At 37.6% G+C, this 18,421-nt stretch overlaps 1 pseudogene; it reads right to left on the bottom strand.

Annotated features, from left to right (window-relative positions):
* Window positions 1–16,250: 16,250 nt before the first annotated feature.
* On the bottom strand, window positions 16,251–16,857 carry LOC114624048 (annotated as a pseudogene).
* Window positions 16,858–18,421: the final 1,564 nt, after the last annotated feature.

Genomic DNA, 18,421 nt, shown 5'->3' with positions numbered 1-18,421 from the left:
TAATTTTTGAAACAGTAGCATTTTGATTTTCCCTTAGGTCCCTGGACTGTCCAGTCCCCTGTTCTTGATCACCCAAACAGTGTTGGGAATGGGTTCCATCTCATGGAGTGGGCCTTATGACAAATTAGGTATTGGTTGGTTCTTCCCACAAGCATTGTTCTACTATAACATCAGTGTATCTTGCAGTCAGGTCACTCTTGTAAATCAAAGGGTTTGCAGCTGAGATATTTACCTTTCTGCTTTTCTAGCATGCAGAGTACATTTCTAGTGCCATGAACACTAGTCAGTAAGACTGACTAGGCTCTAGATAGGCAACAGCTGGACTCTCTATGTTCAATGAGTTATACAGTAACTCATTATACAGTTATACAGTAACAATGAGTTATACAGTATAGTCTCTAGTAAGAGGGCCTTACTATCAGTTTGTAGAGAGCTACCTAAAAGTTCGGCAATAGTGTGGGTTGTTTGGGCATTCCCGTGAGACCCCTTCTGCTAACAACTTAATTAGGTATAACCCATTGTGAGTACCAGAAGCTTTGTTTGGTGATGAGAGTTGTCCAGTTGGGGCACTGTTTCCCTTATCTGGTGATTTCATTTAGATTTCCTTCAAATATGTATGTGTTGTAGGAAGCTTCTACTGTGTTAGGTTTTCTTATGACCTCTCAAATGGCCCTTTTAGCTGTACTTCTGGATATACCCTCCCTACCTGTTTGGTCCTCCTACGGTGGGACCAGCTGGGAGAGCTTTGGACTAAAGTGACCAATGTTTGTAAAACCCAGCTTATCTGTTTGGAGTTAAACCCACTTTCCCTATGTTGTCTCAGGTAAAGAAGAAAGGAGATCAGTTTCACTAGCTATTACATAACTACAATTTAAAATCATTGTGAGATGCTTTAAAGTAGAATGAAATGAAAACTGAAGTCCTAATAAGGTCCACCAAGAACACGGATGCCTAAGTCCTTTTCTGACCTCAAATGGGCATGCAGAATGCTTGAACTTCATGATAAGATAGTTCAGAGTTTTCTTAAAGAGTTGAACACATATTTAGCTTAAGTTCTAGCCATTCTACCCCTAAGCTCCAAATAAAGTAAAGGAGAAAATTAACTCATACAAAATTACTTAAAAGGAAAAAATCACCCTTAAGTCATTGAGGATGTAAGAAGAGGTTTAAGGCACTAAGTGCAGGCATAGGATACAGGTTTGTGAATATGGTGCGGGTATGTATTATCTTAATATGGTTGATATTTTTCACTGGTGTATTTCGTATGTTCAAACACATTAATACATCAAACTATAACTCTTTGTCACTAGCCAACTATACCTACATTCAACTGTACACACACACACACACACACACACACACACACACACACACACCACAGACACACAGACACCGCAGACACACACACAAACATACACGACACATACACACACACCACATATACATCACACACATACAGACACACCACACACAAACACCACATACCCCCCCACACACACACCCACACACAGCAGCACATATAAAGTTTTAAAATATTTTACTTCCGTATACCTTATAGCCATGATTATTTATGATGATTGCTTGTCATATGGGAGGAAAATATTTTTATTAAAAACATATCACCGAGATGTTACTAGTACATACAACAGTGTGTGAGAAAGCACAAAAGGAAAGAAAGACTTAAATAAGGGGAAAAAATAAAAATGACTCATTTCATCAAGTGCTGGAATGCATTTCCAGAGAGAGGCCTGGGCATGGAAAGAGATTCTAGGATGCTGCATAGAACCTCTGGTAGGAAGCTCCATGAGGGACCAGAGAGGGTAACAATTTGCTATGGAACACTCACAAAAAAAGGACCTATCGTGACTGAACTCCGGAAGACCTAACAAGCAGCTGAAAGAGTGTGATGCAGATATTTGCGCCAAACCAATGGACAGAAGCTTCTGACCCCTGTGGTTGAATTAGGGAAAGGCTGAAAGAAGCTGAGGAAGAAGGCAGCCCTATAGGAGGACCAAAAGTCTCAATTAAACTGAAACTCCAAGATCTCTCAAACACTGGACTACCAAAAAGGCAGCATACACCAGCTGATTTGAGGCCCCCAACACATATACAGCAGAGGAATGCTGCGTCTGAGTTTAGTTGGAGATGATGCAACTAACCGCCAAGAGACTGGAGGGCCCAGGAAGTTTAGAGGTCAGGTGGGGTGAGGGGTGGGAGGTGGGGACATCCTTGGAGAGACAGGGGTGGGCATGAGGAGGAGGTATGTGATGTGGAACAGTCCGAGGGTGGACGGGGTGGGGGATAAAATATATAAAATATGGAGTGTTAAATAAATAAATAAATAAATAGTAAACCTGACTTTTAGCTTATATTTTCACCCTTTCCACTTAGAACCATCTACTCTCAAAAGCAATGCCATAGGACTCAAATATTTCCTTAAGTGCTTTTTCCCACAAGAGCTATACTCTGTATAGTTGGTGAAATGTTTACATTTTGAAAATGAACATTTTGAAAGCAAAATTAGCATTTTTGTCAGTGTTGAAATGGACTCATTTACTTGAAATTTGCCTTGAGAAAATTAAACTTTGAGTTATAATCACTCTGTAGTGAAGCTGACAGGACCACTCTGTTTGTGTTACCTGTTGCCTAGAATGGAGAAAATACTCCGTTAGCAGTTGGACAACTGGGACTTGTTGACAACTCATATAGTTTCGGTGGCTCTCAGATAATCCTCTGTCGATTAATTCAATCTGCTTCCCTAACTCTTCCTCCACTCTATAATTACATATTCTATATTCTCAAGCACAAAGATTTATCCATTTCAGGCCATTTAATCCTCGCCCCAGATAGGACACAAAAAAGAATTCTACATATATGAGTTAAGTAACAAGGACAGGGCTTCATTTATAAGCAGTGCGAGTATAATAACCATTACTATTGCTGTATTTATCTGACATGTACTGAAATTTACTATGTTAGTCTTTCAGAGCTATGGATCTAACTCGGGGCCTCGTGCATTTTTGTCAACCTCTCTACCATAGGGTAACACCCTTAGCTATTATCCATATTCTTAATGAATTTTTTCCACATGTTATTATGATAAACACTATTTCAATCCCAAATGTGCCCTTCGAGGTGTAAGTGGCTCTGCCCCGCGGTGTGTAAGTGGCTCGTTTCTCTTACACACAGGTCTCTATGGCATCCAAGTATCAGCTAACCTGGAATCTGAAGTACAGTATTTTCTTTATCATGATCCCCCTAAGACAGTCATTCATATATTTTTTGAGGCTTTGTAGCTGAGCTTAAATAAAGCTGTGATAATAAAACAATGAAGAAGAAATGTAGACTCAGCCTGTGGGGAAGTGTGAGGAAGAGAGGTTTAGAAAATCTACTGTAGGATCTTGTGTAAGTCCGAGGGCAGGTGTTCGGTTTCTTACACTGTGGCTTACCTCCACCCCCACCCCCATCGCTGCCATGAGGATGGAACTTTACACACTTGTTCTAAAATACTAATCAGTTAACGAAGGAAGCTATTGGGAACTAATTTGGTATTATGTATCAAGATCATTAAAAAAAAAAGTCTTCTCTTCTATGAAATAAACCCATCCAGGAACAGTCCCACCACAAAACAACTGTCAGTGTTAAGACAGATTGCTCCTCAGTGAAGAGCACCTGTTGTTCTTGCAAAGGACCCGGGTTCAGTTCCCAGCACTCACACAGGATGGCTCACAATCACTTGTAACTGCTGCTCCAAGAGGATCTAACACCCGCGTAACTGTGCCACACACCCGCACAGACACATACGTGTACAGGAAAATAATTAGGAAAGGTAAACAAAACAGATCCCATTAAAGACTAAGAAATGCTTCTCTTTCTACAGAAAATAGTCCATGTATACAATGTGACTCTGGCTCCAGTCATCACTGCCACAGCTCACACACATTTGCTTTTCTTCTTCGTGCAGAAGTCTGCTTTCTAATCCATGCTGTTCCTCTCCACCACAATTGCTGCCTTTTCGTTCACTATCTCCATACTTGTATCTTCGTTCAGCATGAATTCTCAAAGGTTTTTAATTTATTTCTCATGAATCATCTTAGCAACAACCACTAAGGAAACTATAACTGGTAGATGACACAGTGCAAAATGATGGATTTGGACCTAAATTAACCTGTGACATCGTCCTGCAAGCCTGCTTATTTTTTTTTCTCTCGTGCTTACTAACTGCAGACCGCGTCACTCTGCAGACACCTCTCGTCTCATCGGCACAGCCCTCATTTTCATCAGTCCACATTATCCTACGCAGAGACCTCATTCCCGGCCTTCTTAAAATCAAAGGTGTCTCCTTTGAGTTCACACATTTGCTTAATTTCTGACCATTTCCATTATTACATATTATTCTGCAACAAACCATCTTGGAAACGAATACATTAAAAGAATATCAGTGCTTTCCTCCAGGTTCGATCAGTTGCCTGGGTTTGTCTGGATGGTTGTTTCATATGGGAGCAGTTATGTGACATTTAGCTCAGTTAAGCACACACAGTGCACACACACGTGCACACACACATATATGCATATATATGTGGTTAGGCATCTATCTATCTATCTATCTATCTATCTATCTATCTATCTATCTATCTGTTTAGGCACAAACACACACATACATATATGGTTAGGCATACATTCATACATACATACATACATACATATATACTTACACACACACACACACAGTGTCATGAAATCACCAGTGTCTGTCCTGTCTCATTCTCTTCAACAGGAGTGCATCTACACAAGTTATGCGTGGAGATACAGTTCTTTGGACAGTTCACTTTGGAAAGCTGCTACCACAACTCTGAAGTCCTTTAAAAGCTTGTGCAGTTGCTTTCCATTCCTTGAAGCTTCCGGTTTTTACAACCTCCTAATAATCCTTTTAAATTTGCTTTCAAATAAAAACCAATGTGTTCCTATCTACTTTAACCTGATAACTTCCAAGACCATCTGAACGTCCTTGTTTTCTGACTTATTTCTGACCATTCTTTCCTGTAATCAAGAAACACTACTGTATTTTCTGTGACTTTACTTTCTCCTGGGTTTCTTGCTATTCCTCTTTACTCTTCTTCTCAATTTCTTTGTGGGCTTCTTTCTCTTACTCATTCCATAAAGATTTACATTTTCTATGTTGAAACCATCATTTCTCTAGTCCTTCTGCACCCTCATGAGGTTAATTCAATGATATTTATGGTTTCAAAACCCACTTATATGCTTCCTTCTTAGCCCAAAATTCTGTATTGAACTCAAGAACAGTAGTCTAGTCACTTCCTGGAAATATTACTTAGATTTCTTATAGGAAACTTGAGTTCTATGTGTTCTAAAAATGTTTCAGTCATTTCACCTAAAATTTGATTTTTAACTGAATTATCTCAATAAATGACATGAAAGCTTTGGTACTGACAGAATCTAGAGACAGGAGTTGCTTCTTATCAATTTCTATATTTAGTTATTCACAGAGACTCATCTTGAGAAAAGAGGTTTTGTCTTAGCTCTGTTACCTGTATTTTTCTTGGTATCAGTTGCAATGTCACCAACTGATAAAAGTTGGTGTTTTCTTTATAAAAAAAATTTCCAAATAAACAGGCCCATGTAAATACCATATGTGATCAGGTCTCTTAAAATAACTCAGAAATCATGATTATACTTTAATTAGTATAATGTGGGGGCAATAAATCTGCCTATGAACCATAGAACTATACCTTTTAATTTCTTAGGTTAGGAATTCAGGGTACCACGGGGTTTGCATTAGTGTTTGCAAGTGGCTATCTAGTTTTCTGAGTTTCCATCTGATAGAGGGATGAGGAGTCCTCTTACACATGTTTTATAAAAGTAAAAATCCTCATTATGAGGGCTCTGACCTCATGATTTAGTGAACTGCCTGATTCTTGACTTTTTAAAACCATCACCTTATAGGTCAATATTTTGACATTTGAAATTTGTGAGTATCCAAACATGTAGCCTATAGAAATTTTTAATGAAAATATTGTTTTTGAAATGTAGGTGATTCTCTTTCCTCTCTAAACTTTGGATCAAGAGCCACAAAACAACCTCTCTTATAATAAAAGTTTCAATGTATGTAGCTATAATATTTCAGAAAAGAGGCAAACCCCTATATTGGTTCTTAAATAGTTGTATAATCCCTTCAAGAATTTTATTCAATGTACTTTGAACATATTTGTCTTCATACCCAAACTTCTGTCACAACTACCTGTTCCTCCTTCCTCTCCCTTCCCTTCTGATCAAAAGTTTTCTTTCTCCCACTGAGGAACATAGTTTGTGTTACCTAACTGGCCTTGGAGTGGGGCATGCTTTGGCCCCTGTAGTCAACTGACCAGGGGTCATATCATAAAGGAAGCTGACTGTCACTCTTCCAGAAGCTACCAAATGCCAACTGTTCCTCAGGTAGTAATGGACTTTCTTGCCACCTCTTCTATACTAGAGGTTTGCCTGTCTCTTGAGCCTACTTAAGTCTTTAGCAGGCTGTTAAAATCACTCTGAGTTCAGTAGGAACAAAGTGAAGTTTGTGGGCATTTTCTAATGTAATTCAAGATCAAAATTCTCCCGAGAGAAAATTCAAAAATTTCCTGAGGCCAGAATTTCCTGGTAGGGATACAAGATCATTTTGGGAATCAATCTTAGATTACTACCACAGTCATAAATGTCTGCTTCTTGTCGACAGCCTGATAATCCAACAATGTATTGGAAAAAGATGAAAGCAGTCACATCAATTGATTTGCTACATTGTTTGACTAATTAATGCTCCCCAACACCATGTTACCTGTTTAGTATCTTTTGTTTGAAGAAGCCTCGTAATACAGCTTCAGAGAACAGGAGATGATCTAGAGAAAAGAGACAATATTCCATTTAGTTGCTTCACAATACAAAATAGAAAGTAAATTATATCTTAAGTTAGGCAAACTATAATTTTCAAAGATATTTGATTTGACCATCATAACTTTTTGAGGGACAAGTTCAAATGTACTGGATGTGTGTGAGTTGGGGTACATAGCTAACCTTTTCATATAAAGCTGCCCCTTTCCATTTTTAAACAGGAGAATAAGTTTGTAGCAGGCTCACAGGATGCTGAGGAGAGAGGAACAGTTTCCACTGTTTCTGTAGGATTTTTAAAATGGCATGTTTGACACACACAGCTGAACTTGGCCATAGAGAAGTGCAGGGTATATTCTCCTCAATGTTGGAGCCTTTGGGCACGCTGGAGCCTCTCCCGACTAGAAAGCACTCTGATGAAAGAAGGGTGGAAAGAGGGAGTGGAGCTAACACACTAGTGTGGGCTCTGCTTCATCTTCTCTTGAATAACGAAGACATGCTTGCCACCTGTTTGCATCTCCCAATGTTTTAATCTGAGCTCCACTTCCTCTTTGATCAAAGTGCTTCATTCCTTGCTTCTTCATAATAGACCAGCCATGCTTACTGTAATCATATGCAACTGCTTCACCTAGCTTTTGTTTGCAAAATTCCTTTAAGTTGTCAGTTTCATAATGCATTATGATTACACATACCTGATCACAACTTGCATCCCCTACCATTCCTGATGACTGCCAACCAATTTCTATTTTGGCTTCATGATGTGTGTGTGAGTATGTGTGTGTGTGTGTGTCTGTTCTGTCTTCTGTCTGTCATTGCCTATGTCTATTCTCTCTCTCTCTCTCTCTCTCTCTCTCTCTCTCTCTCTCTCTCTCTCCCTCCCTCCCCACCCATGCCTCGTGTGTGTGTGTGTGTGTGTGTGTGCATATACAGCTCTTGTGACAGTAGCCGTCACTCTGGTATACTCATGGTGTCCACAGCCATGCCACACCGAAGACAGAATTTTACCCTCACCTTTCCTGTCCTCTTGGAATCTTTTTGTCTCTGTATGTGTGATGTTTCCTAGAACTTGGGAATATTCTAAATGTCATGTTTAGGGATAAGAGCTCAACAGTCACCTTTCCCATCCATTTGATCAATTATAAAATTCTGCATTAATCATCACCCTTTGTCAAAAGAAACATTTTTGATCAAGAATGAAAGCAGCACTGGTCAGTGGGCATAGACATCTACTTAAAAGTCAGTTTGATCATGTGAGCATTTAGCAAGCTCTCTAAGCCCACCCCACCCCAGTGTCTGTGACCTGCACAGCGTGAGCTTTCTGCCATGTTTACAGGACAGGACACGTTTTGTATCCCACGCTGCTTTCCTTCTATGAGAAGGTAGTTGTTTACCTCCAGCTAGTCACGCCCCTTGCATGTATCATGGTGCATGAAGCTGCTGTCATGCCAGAATGAATCTACGACTCGGTAAAAATCTTGATGGCTTTTCTCTCCCAGCACTTTATGAAAGCTAGCCATCAGGAAGGATGTTTCGATCTAAGATCCAAGTTGATTTCTCTGTATCCAAAGTGTGTGGCAATTTCTTCAACGCAGCCTTATTTCTTAGGTCTGGCAGGCAAACCAGAAGAATGTCAATAGCCTTTATTGTCTTGCCAGCCTCTGAGATTTCCTGGGCAACAGCTCACTGGGATCTAGCCCACATCTGGGACTAGAGTATTTATAAGAATCTATATCCACTCATCACCCATGCAGGATACCTCTACTCCTAGATATTGTGACTATAGAAAAATACAACACACACACACACACACACACACACACACACACACACACAAATCAAGCAAACAAGTAACATGATTTAAAATTGGGCTATGAATCAGGATAAAGTTCATAGAAGAAAATTTCAAATGATTAATAAATCTTTTTTTAAAGTTGTCAGCCTCATTAGGCCTAAAGGGAATACAATTTTAAAAAATGAGATACTATTTCACTCCTAGCTAGAATGGCTATAAAAAAAATCAAATGACCATATGTTTTGGTAAGGGTCTTGGGAAAGGGAAACCCACATTTACTGTTGACCTGGTATATCTGCTATGGAAGCCAGAGTGAAAATTTCTCACACCTGCACATACACACAGAGGAGAATGCTCCTGAAAGTAGAGCCCTGGTTCTAGAAGGCTACTCTGGGCCTTCAGCATCTTCCATAATTGTCTCTGTTTTATAGGATTCCATGCCATCTAAAATCAAGCCTTGCACACACTAGATGTTCTAATGGAGGAAAGAGACTTGGAAGGCAACAGAGCTCTTGTGCTTGGACATGTCTTGTTTTCTAGTATTTGTCCATTTCAATGACATTTATATTGAGACTATATCTAAACATAACTATGTGTTTCAAAATAATCATTATTTTATTTCTCAGGTTCTTGTTATTTATATTTTAAAATTACAGCATAGATAATCCTTAAATATGCTTTCTACTTTAGAAGAAGGCTGAATTGTGTAGTAGGATAATGTGATTTGTTTTCACAAAGAATTAGAAGACCAAATATGTTCTTCTAAGAAACCCTCTTGAAATCATTTTCTAATTCACTTGAAGGCTGAGTTGTATTGTGGGCTTTGAGAAAGAGGTGAATGTGTTATTTGTAATTCCTTCTTTTGAGTTACAAATCCCAGATCAATAAGTTATATCTTATTAAAATTCATAGTCTATTAGAAAAACCTCTCCTGAGTTGTATGGATCTGTTTCTTGTATCTCTTTACAAACAATAATTTCTAGAGTTGTCTTTTGTAAATATATTTACTTAGATGTGTGTGAAACCATATTCATATTTACAAAGTTGAATGCCCAGACTTTAACATAATAGAAGGTGAAAAATGCCATTTGGGAGAGAGTAAATGGTTTTTAAAGCTCTCTTGTTTAAACATGGCTAGTATTTTAAACTAAGCAGATATAAAACAAGTATTAGCTTATTAATTTATAATACTTGGGAAAATAGCAATGGACACAATTCAAATATAGTGATACATCAGACTATAGTGTTAAATGGCCTGACATTTATTAGAATTATGTCCAATATATTTTCCTTCAATATGACTTTTATTTAGACCCCTCTAGAAAATAAATGTCCACCATCGATAGGTATGGTTGTTTCCCTGCCTTCTTTCTCCATGTGTGTTCCGTCATGATCAGAAGATTGGTAGGATATGCAAACATTTCCTTAAAATAAAGTCATAGGTGGATATGGGTGTTATGGTTTTTTAGGAGAAGTGTCACACCATGGGCTCTTGTATTTGAGCATTTGGTCCATAGTTGATGGCACTCTTTGGAAAGGCTGTATAACCTTTGGGAGGTGGAATCTTTCTGTAGGGAGTAGGTCTCTCTGGGTAGGTCTCTCTGGGTAGGTTTATACATTTTTCCCTATTTACAGTTTTCTCTTTTTCTACTTCCTGTGTATAAATGGATACATGGTCAGCCAGCTTCCTGTTCCTATTACCTTCAACCTCCCTTACCATTGTGAACATCCCTTCTGGATCTGCAAGCCAATATAAATCTTTTCCTCTCTATCTTGCTTTTGGCCATGGTGTTTACTATAGCAACAGAAAAAGCAAAGAGGACCAGAAGAAATGGTTGTGACTTTATTATGGTGATAGCTAAAATTTGGAAAATCACTGTTGACTTATTACTATGGTTCTTTTTCTATGTACCCACTCTTGACTATTATTTGGCTCATCAAAGAGGCACAGCTATTTTGCATTGAAAGTACTCTAGATTGAGGAGAACAGGTGTGGTAGTATAGTGAGACTTCAGTTGAAGAGGTGAAAACCAACATCTTTAGTATACTGGGAGATTAAAGCTAAGACAGCAAAGAAAAATGATTCCTATGAATGTGTAGAATGTTAATATTCTTTTCCTTTTATTATAACCATGTCCAATTGACTTAAGGCTTCTCTTGGTCATTGTCACATTGAGGATTTTGAAAGGCAAGCTATACACACATTTGCAATAAAACAAATCAGAAAGGACAATGGCGTCCTGTGCAGGCATTCCTCAACAAGTCTTTACTGGCAGAGGAATAATACAATACTGAATGGAAACGTACATTAGTTACCTGGAAGAAAAAGGAAGCAATTAGCTGAACATTTAAATTGTAGAGATATGTGTCCAAAATCATTGCCATCGCCATCATCAGCAGTGCTGCTGCTGCAAATTTGCAGAACACAGTCTGGTATCTAAAACCATTTTTGTAATAGTATTCTCTTATGTACTATTTTTCAAAAAGTTACTGTAGAATATTGTTGAGATCTTCTGGTTTCAAAAGAAACAAGTCTAATAATAAAATAGAAACACTTCCATTAAATCAGGTAGAAAATTTTGATTGATCAAGGACTGTATGATGTTGATAAGCATTAAAGTAGTAACATAGTTAGTATAACTTACTGGGACATTTCCAGTTCCTCTTCTCTTTTTTTTCTCCTTGTCTCCACACCTCATTTTTCCATCCTCTCTTTCCACTCTTCTCTCTTTCATTGAATCTTGCTACGTTATTTATTCTGGTCTCAAACTACCAACCATACAAGATCCTCCTACCTAAACTTCCCCAATAGCTAGAACTATAGGTATGTACCATCACACCTTGCTTAGTTTTGTTCATATTTCTTCTTACATACATTCTTGTGTGCAAAAATATGCATTTGCATATACAATATGTTTTAGAGTTTAACTACTGTGAACAGACACCATGACCAAGGCAAGTCTTATAAAGGACAACATTTAACCTGTACTGGTTTACAGGTTCAGTCCAGTATCATCATGGCAAGAATATGGCAGCATCAAAGCAGGCATGGTGCAGGAGGAGCTGAGAGTTCTACATCTTCATCCAAAGGATCCTAGCAAATATTAGCTTCTAGGCAGCTAGGATGATGGTCTTATAGCCTACACTTGCAGTGGCACACCTACTACAACAAGGCCACACCTTCTAACAGTGCCACTCCCTGGGCTGAGCATATGCAAACCATCATGCAATATGTTGCATGATTTTATTTCTTAAAATCTAATTCTCTGAATAAATGCACGGGATAGAAACTCTATTGGTGCACATTGTATACATATAGGGATAGAGGTATCACTAGATTAAATCATTTCCTCCAGGATTTGGTGAGAGATAACTAGAGAGTGGATTCAGAGTTTGAATCACAGGGAAATGATGCTTAGTCTCTTCCCCACTGGGTCACAGCTCACTCATGATCTTTAGGCAGCTCAGGGATGCCGCTCATGAATGAGAATATTGAAGAAATCTCTGCTTTCATTTGTGATGCAAAGGGAAGCACGTCTGCTTGCATCATATTAATCATATTTACAGTCACTAAATGTTTATAATATTTATAACTGGGGATTCTTTTAAGAGGAATGTCATATGCTCTGGAAATGCAATGTAGTTTTGTTACTTGATTTCAAATTCATCATAGAAGTCATTTTTCTTCTGAGACTGTCTGAGTACATTAGCTCAGAAGATGATGAGATTAGTGAACTGATTCTAGGCATATTTTTATGTAGAATGGTTAACTGTACTAAATATGTATTTGTGAGATATAATTGCATTTTTGCAGTGTTTATGAAGATACGGAAGGCCAAGTATGCTTCTTTTCCTAAGCAGTGGACTTTTCCTTCTTTACAAGCTATCAGTCACTTGATAAAGAAAAGCGGAATAAAAGACTTTTATATAATAGAAATGTTTCTCAAAATCTAAATACTGTCCTGAAACCGAAAACAGAATTTACCTCTATTTGGTTCAGACCTTTTGTTGCAAGAGAGATGGCTGCTCTCATATGACCGATGAGAAGGGAAACTTAAAGGCTGTGGTTGTGTTATGCTTTGATTACATAATAGAAATCAAAGTCATGATTGTAAATGTCCCAAATAATAAAGAACAGCATCTTATCCTTTAAATATTAACATTAAACACCATTATGGTAGCTGTTGAACTAATCTGAAAAGAATCTGCAAATGCATCAAGAGTTCATGTAGGTTTGATGATTAAGGAGAAAAGTAGAAGAAAAATAGTGAAAATAAACCAAAGGGGCAAGAAAGAGGCCGAATCAAATGCAGTACTTGAGCAGATGTTAAAATTAAATGGAGCGGAAGAGCCTCAATTTAATTTATTCAAGGAATTAGAAGTAACTACTCATTATATGTCATAATGTGCCATGAAAATGTTCATATTCAAAAGCTTCTCATGAGTTAAGAATGCAGAAGATTGTGTGTGTGTGACCTACCATATGTGCATAGGAGAAGCCCAGAAGTAAATCAGAAGCAATGGATCAGTATCAGAAAGAGCCTGGCTAAAGCACGGCTCCCATAGTACGTAGGAAGTTCTTGATAAGTAGTGAGTGTAAGTTGTATAGGTAGACCACTGGAGTCTTCCTCTGCTAACAAACAGTAGTCATCGTGCGGAAATACAAAACTAGTACTTCATTTGTTTAACAAGGCTATCACCAGGACTCTGGGAAGCAGGCTGCCATTCAGACTGTTTCCATATGTGGAACCTATTACAGCAAAAGAACTTAAGGAATGATCTAGGGTACAGTGAAGAGCAGGACATATATATTTCATTGTATGTATATATACATTGTACATATATACATGTATAATGGAGGATGAAAAGCAGTGTTTAGAAATGCTGTATATTCTCTCTCATCTTCTACAGTGTTCCCTGAGCTTGGAGGACTGATGCAGACATTCATCTGTGGCTAAACATCCCTAGTCACCGACTCTAGGCACTTTGAACAGTTATGTCTCTCTACACTGACTACTACGTGCTACAGTGAGAAGCTTTTCTGACCAAGGTTGCAAGCAGTACAAATCTATTTAGAAAGCAATTTGGCAACATAATTTTTTAGGAAAACAACATTAATATGTTCTCCCCTAAATGCTATGTCCTTTAATATCCATGGGTTGTGATCATATCTATAAGTATGAGACATCCGTTTCATCTGGAAGATCAGGCCTCAAATTCAATCAAGAGAAAGACTGGTTAGCCCACAAATGATCTTGCCACTCTTGCTTCAGTGGGCACATATTGACTTAAGGTTGATACTTTAGTGCAGGGTCCAGTTCTGGATGAGGCTAGTGATGTTCTTGTTTCCTAGCAGCCTATAAATAACTTTATAGCATGACAAAATCTAGCCATTAGGAAGAGATTTCTGGTTAATCTCTATGAGTTATCACGTAGAGAGGCTCCATTGAACCCCTAAGCAACACAGGCTACTGTGATTACACTCTATTGCCAAACATGAATAGGTGGTAAGGTATTATTACTACAGCCTTTCCTAATGCAGTTGGAAAGCAGCTCTCTGTCTCAGAATCAAGTGCAAGTTTGTATACAATGCTTGATTTACAGAAACAATTTTCAGAAGATATAGTCACGAACTCGAATTCACGAATAGAGTTCCAAGTGATTCCTATGCACATTGGCAGTCATCTCATTGGTCAATCTTTAGATGGAATGAGTCTTTACAAAAATCAAGTTCTAAGTATAATCTCAAATACGTTTCTCCAAAGAATAAAAAATAAAGGAGAATTAAGAAAAGAATATTTTTTCTTTTGAACTTTTTAAATAGAGGAACTTTTTCTTAAGGCTATCTTGAAATGTATTCACCACTACTTAGTCATGGAAGGACTCAGACAGGAAGGCCTGGGAAGTCAGGTGACATTACTGCCAGCACTGAGGTTACAAGGGTGGTTGCTGAGTTCATACCAAGAGGTCTCAGAACGATTTGCTGGGAGCTCTGCCGAGCCTATTCCCATCACAATATCCTGACCCCTTTCATTTTTAAAAATGTGAGTGAAGTTTGGCAACTTTCTTACATTACTGGAGACCATAAATTTCTACTAAGCAAGAAGGAACACATAATGCATCCAACAGAAGGAAAATCCAAGGATTTGCTGGAGAAGGCAGACAGGGAGAGCTCTTCTGGATGGTGTCTATGATAATTGAAAATAATAAAACCAAAAGTAAACAACAGGGCATATGGATGCTGTTGAGTGAAATAAAATGAGTTCCTGATAAAGGCTCAGCACATTCTTGGTGAAAACCTCAAAAAGTATAAGTGAAGGAGAATTACAAGACCCCATCTTTTCCTTTTCATCTGAAATTGATGGGTGGAAAGAAAAACTAATAAAACTGTCATATAACACTGCAAAGGGAGAATCAAAGGTGGGAGGTCAAGGAAAAAAGGGAAAAATTCTTTAATTTTAGGTGAATGCATACTAGTGAGTAAAGGTTTTGGTTTGGGGTATCTTGTGTAGTAAAACCACTCAGTTTAACTGATTATCAAAATAAGTTAAAATATTTTATCCATGAAGGTGAAATGTTATGGCTAAGCCCTCAGCTGAGATTTAACTAATATAACATGACACCAGAAGGGAGTAAATTGATTAAATATCCTAAATCTAATCAAAGCAGAAGAAAGAGTTTTCTGGAATATGGTTAGATTCTTCCTACTGTGGAGTACAAAACTGGAATGTGTCTGGACCATAAAGAGAAACCAGCAATTTAACAAATCTTGCAAATTATTACCACAAAACTATATTCTTTAAAGTGCATTTTTCTCTGATATAATTATTATTAATATTTTACAGTTTATTTAAATATTGCGTATTACTAAATTGAGATTTAATAGTATATATGTGCTTTAAAACTGTAGGTCTCATTAATATTATACAACAGCACCCTACTGTGTGATTATACTATTTCACAAATTATATTTTAACTGTTGTACAATATTCTGGAAGATGGAGAAATGTAGTTCATTAATCATTTCTTACTGAACATTTATATTATTTGTACTCTTCCACTATAAAAGTCATGGTAAAAGTTATTTTATTATAAATGAATTCTGGAAAAGTAACTCACTATATGATCCAACATACTAGCATGATTTTAGTTTCTAGAAAGGATTTACAGACTTATTTTAAGAACTAGTTCAATGCTCTCACCAACAAGCTGTGAGCATATTCACCACAGTGTACATTTCCTCTACCAAATGCAGTAACAATACTCTTATTTCCTACTAACTTGGGCTGCAGAAGAAGGCATGGTTCTAGTGGTTCGTAGATAAGCTTTGATTTAGGTTGATATAGTCATTCTCAGTGGTACTCACTATTTTCTTTAATGTTCATCTATACCATGTACAGATGTAAGAAGTTAGTCATTTTGTCTTTAAAATACTTGGTTTCTTTTCCTTCACTATTCCCATGTCCTTATGACATAGCTCACTCAGTCGTACTTTATTAGCCATTTGGTTTGCACTGTCCATTGTAACTCTAAAGTTTTTTTTTCTTTGTATGTACACAATCTATACTTGAGGCACAGCTTTCAAGTAAGGAGATGGGTTTAATACAGACGGGCAGAGAGATAAGGGCCCCAATAGGTGAAAAATGTCCTTATAGAAGAGGCTGGGGTTTTCTGTGAAGCGTAATTACATAGCAATTCTAAGGAAGGTTCAATAGTTAAAACGACTGAATTCTTCAATTTCCTGAGTTAGGCCCAAGACTCTGTTACTTTTTGGTGAATTCAGAACGGTTAGGGGAAGAACGCTTTTCCTTTTTTCTCTTCTTTTTTTTCCTTTTTGTGATGTTTTCCTTTTTTTTTTGATTTGTTCTTTTTTTCTTTTTTCTATTCTTTTTTCTGATACTTCTGTTTCTTTTGTTTTGCGGAGTCTTCTTCAGTGGTGCTGGAGTAAGACCTTTTCCTTTTTTTTTTTTTCAATTTAATTTTCTCCCTGCTTTTTTCCTTTTTCTTCTCCTCTTCTTCATTTATTCGGTAGTCACATTTTCTGCAGCCTGCTCGGACATTGTCCTTGTTGCAACCTGGGACTGCCATGACGCAGGTGAGTAGGGTCGCTGGAGTCCTGGACTTTAGAGATCGCGTTAGGATCAGGTCCGTTGCGAGGACAACGCACACTCAGCGGGTTCTCTCCCACCCGGCCACTACAACTTCATAGGGCAAGGGAAGACCGGATGCACATCCAGGGTTGGCGGAACTAAGTGGCTGAGGATCGTAACTCTAAAGTTTAATCAAGTAATGTTAATTGTTGCATTTATCTTTGATTTTCCAATCTCTGTGTGAGTTTGGTGAGACAGAAGACTGCTGCATGCAATTTAACAAAAGACTTGGATTGAGACCAACCTGTTCCCTTAAGGCTCAAGAAAACGCCAAGAGCAAATGGAATCCTATTTTCATACACTCTACTTTTATCGCAGATGAAGGACCTCAGAAAACAACCTGCCCTGGGTGTTAACACTAAAAGCACCAAGCGATGCTTGGTACCAAAAAGTGCCCACTACCTAGGAAGACACTGGAAAAGGGAGTATAGCTGGTTCTGCACAGCTCTCTCTTGTTTCAGGATATTACATCCTAGTTATTCTGTGGGCCCTATGTAGGAAAAATACATAGAAGAGAATAGATCCAAGATTGCTTACAGAACTGGCCCAGATGGTTGTTTTTATTGAGCAGGTTATATTTAAGAATATTCATGTATTTACATATACATTGCATATAAAATTAATTTTAAAAGGAGGCTAAAAACTGAAAGCAAAGATGATATTGGGGAAGGTTTGGAGGGAAGGAAGGGAAAGGAGAAATGATCGAATTACATTAGAATCCTCAGTATAAAAGAAACAATCAAACACTAAAATAAAAATACTCCCACAACAGTGTAGATGTAGGCAGTGTGCTGAGACCCGTATATGCTGAAGGCTAAAGTGGTAGGTAAGAGAAAGACCACGACTTCACAGCAACAGAGTCTTATTTCAAAGGCTCTACATTTCATGGCTTTATTTTCATGGTGTCAATGGCAAGTGGCAATGGCTAGTAGAATGTTGTGCTGGCTACTTTTATGTACTACTACTTGGTACCACAATTCTCCCCTGGAAAATACTTGTAAATTAAAAACAGACATTAAAAAAAGAAAGTCAGGAGATTAAACACCAAGTTGTTTTTGTGAGGAAACCTACCAGAGGCTTATTAAAGAGGAACTAGAGACCTTGGAAGGGTATAAAATTAGTGACTTGGGTAATTAGATGATAATAGAATTGATAACAATTGGCCTCAAGCAATTTAAGATTACTATGTCTCTTAAAAGACTTGTAGCTACTGTTTTTATTTTATTAATGGTAATTTCATTTCTCATCTGTTCTTTCTCAACTTTTAAAGACATTTATGCTGAAAGTACATACAGATTGTTATACTATCCCCTTTACTGCCAAATACTGTGTATGTTTCCAAGAGCAATCAATTTCATTTTATGTATTTACTATCATTATTATTATTACTGTATTAACTTTTTAAAGGAATGTTTTGCTAAGGTTCCTAGGTTTGCTGTGTATGACAGAGTAGCTAGCATGATCATCTAAACAATGTTAAGATATGGCTGATATTATGGATAGGAATACAACTTAATATTTCACTTTAGAATTAGATGAGGTTAGTAGGTTTGCTTATTTATCAAAAAACATTTATTAACCAACAATTACTATGTGTAAG

Source organism: Grammomys surdaster, unplaced genomic scaffold, assembly GCF_004785775.1.
Source record: "Grammomys surdaster isolate TR1022 unplaced genomic scaffold, NIH_TR_1.0 65, whole genome shotgun sequence".
In the NCBI taxonomy this organism is placed as follows: domain Eukaryota; kingdom Metazoa; phylum Chordata; class Mammalia; order Rodentia; family Muridae; genus Grammomys; species Grammomys surdaster.
This window is presented reverse-complemented; position numbering and strand designations above follow the sequence as displayed.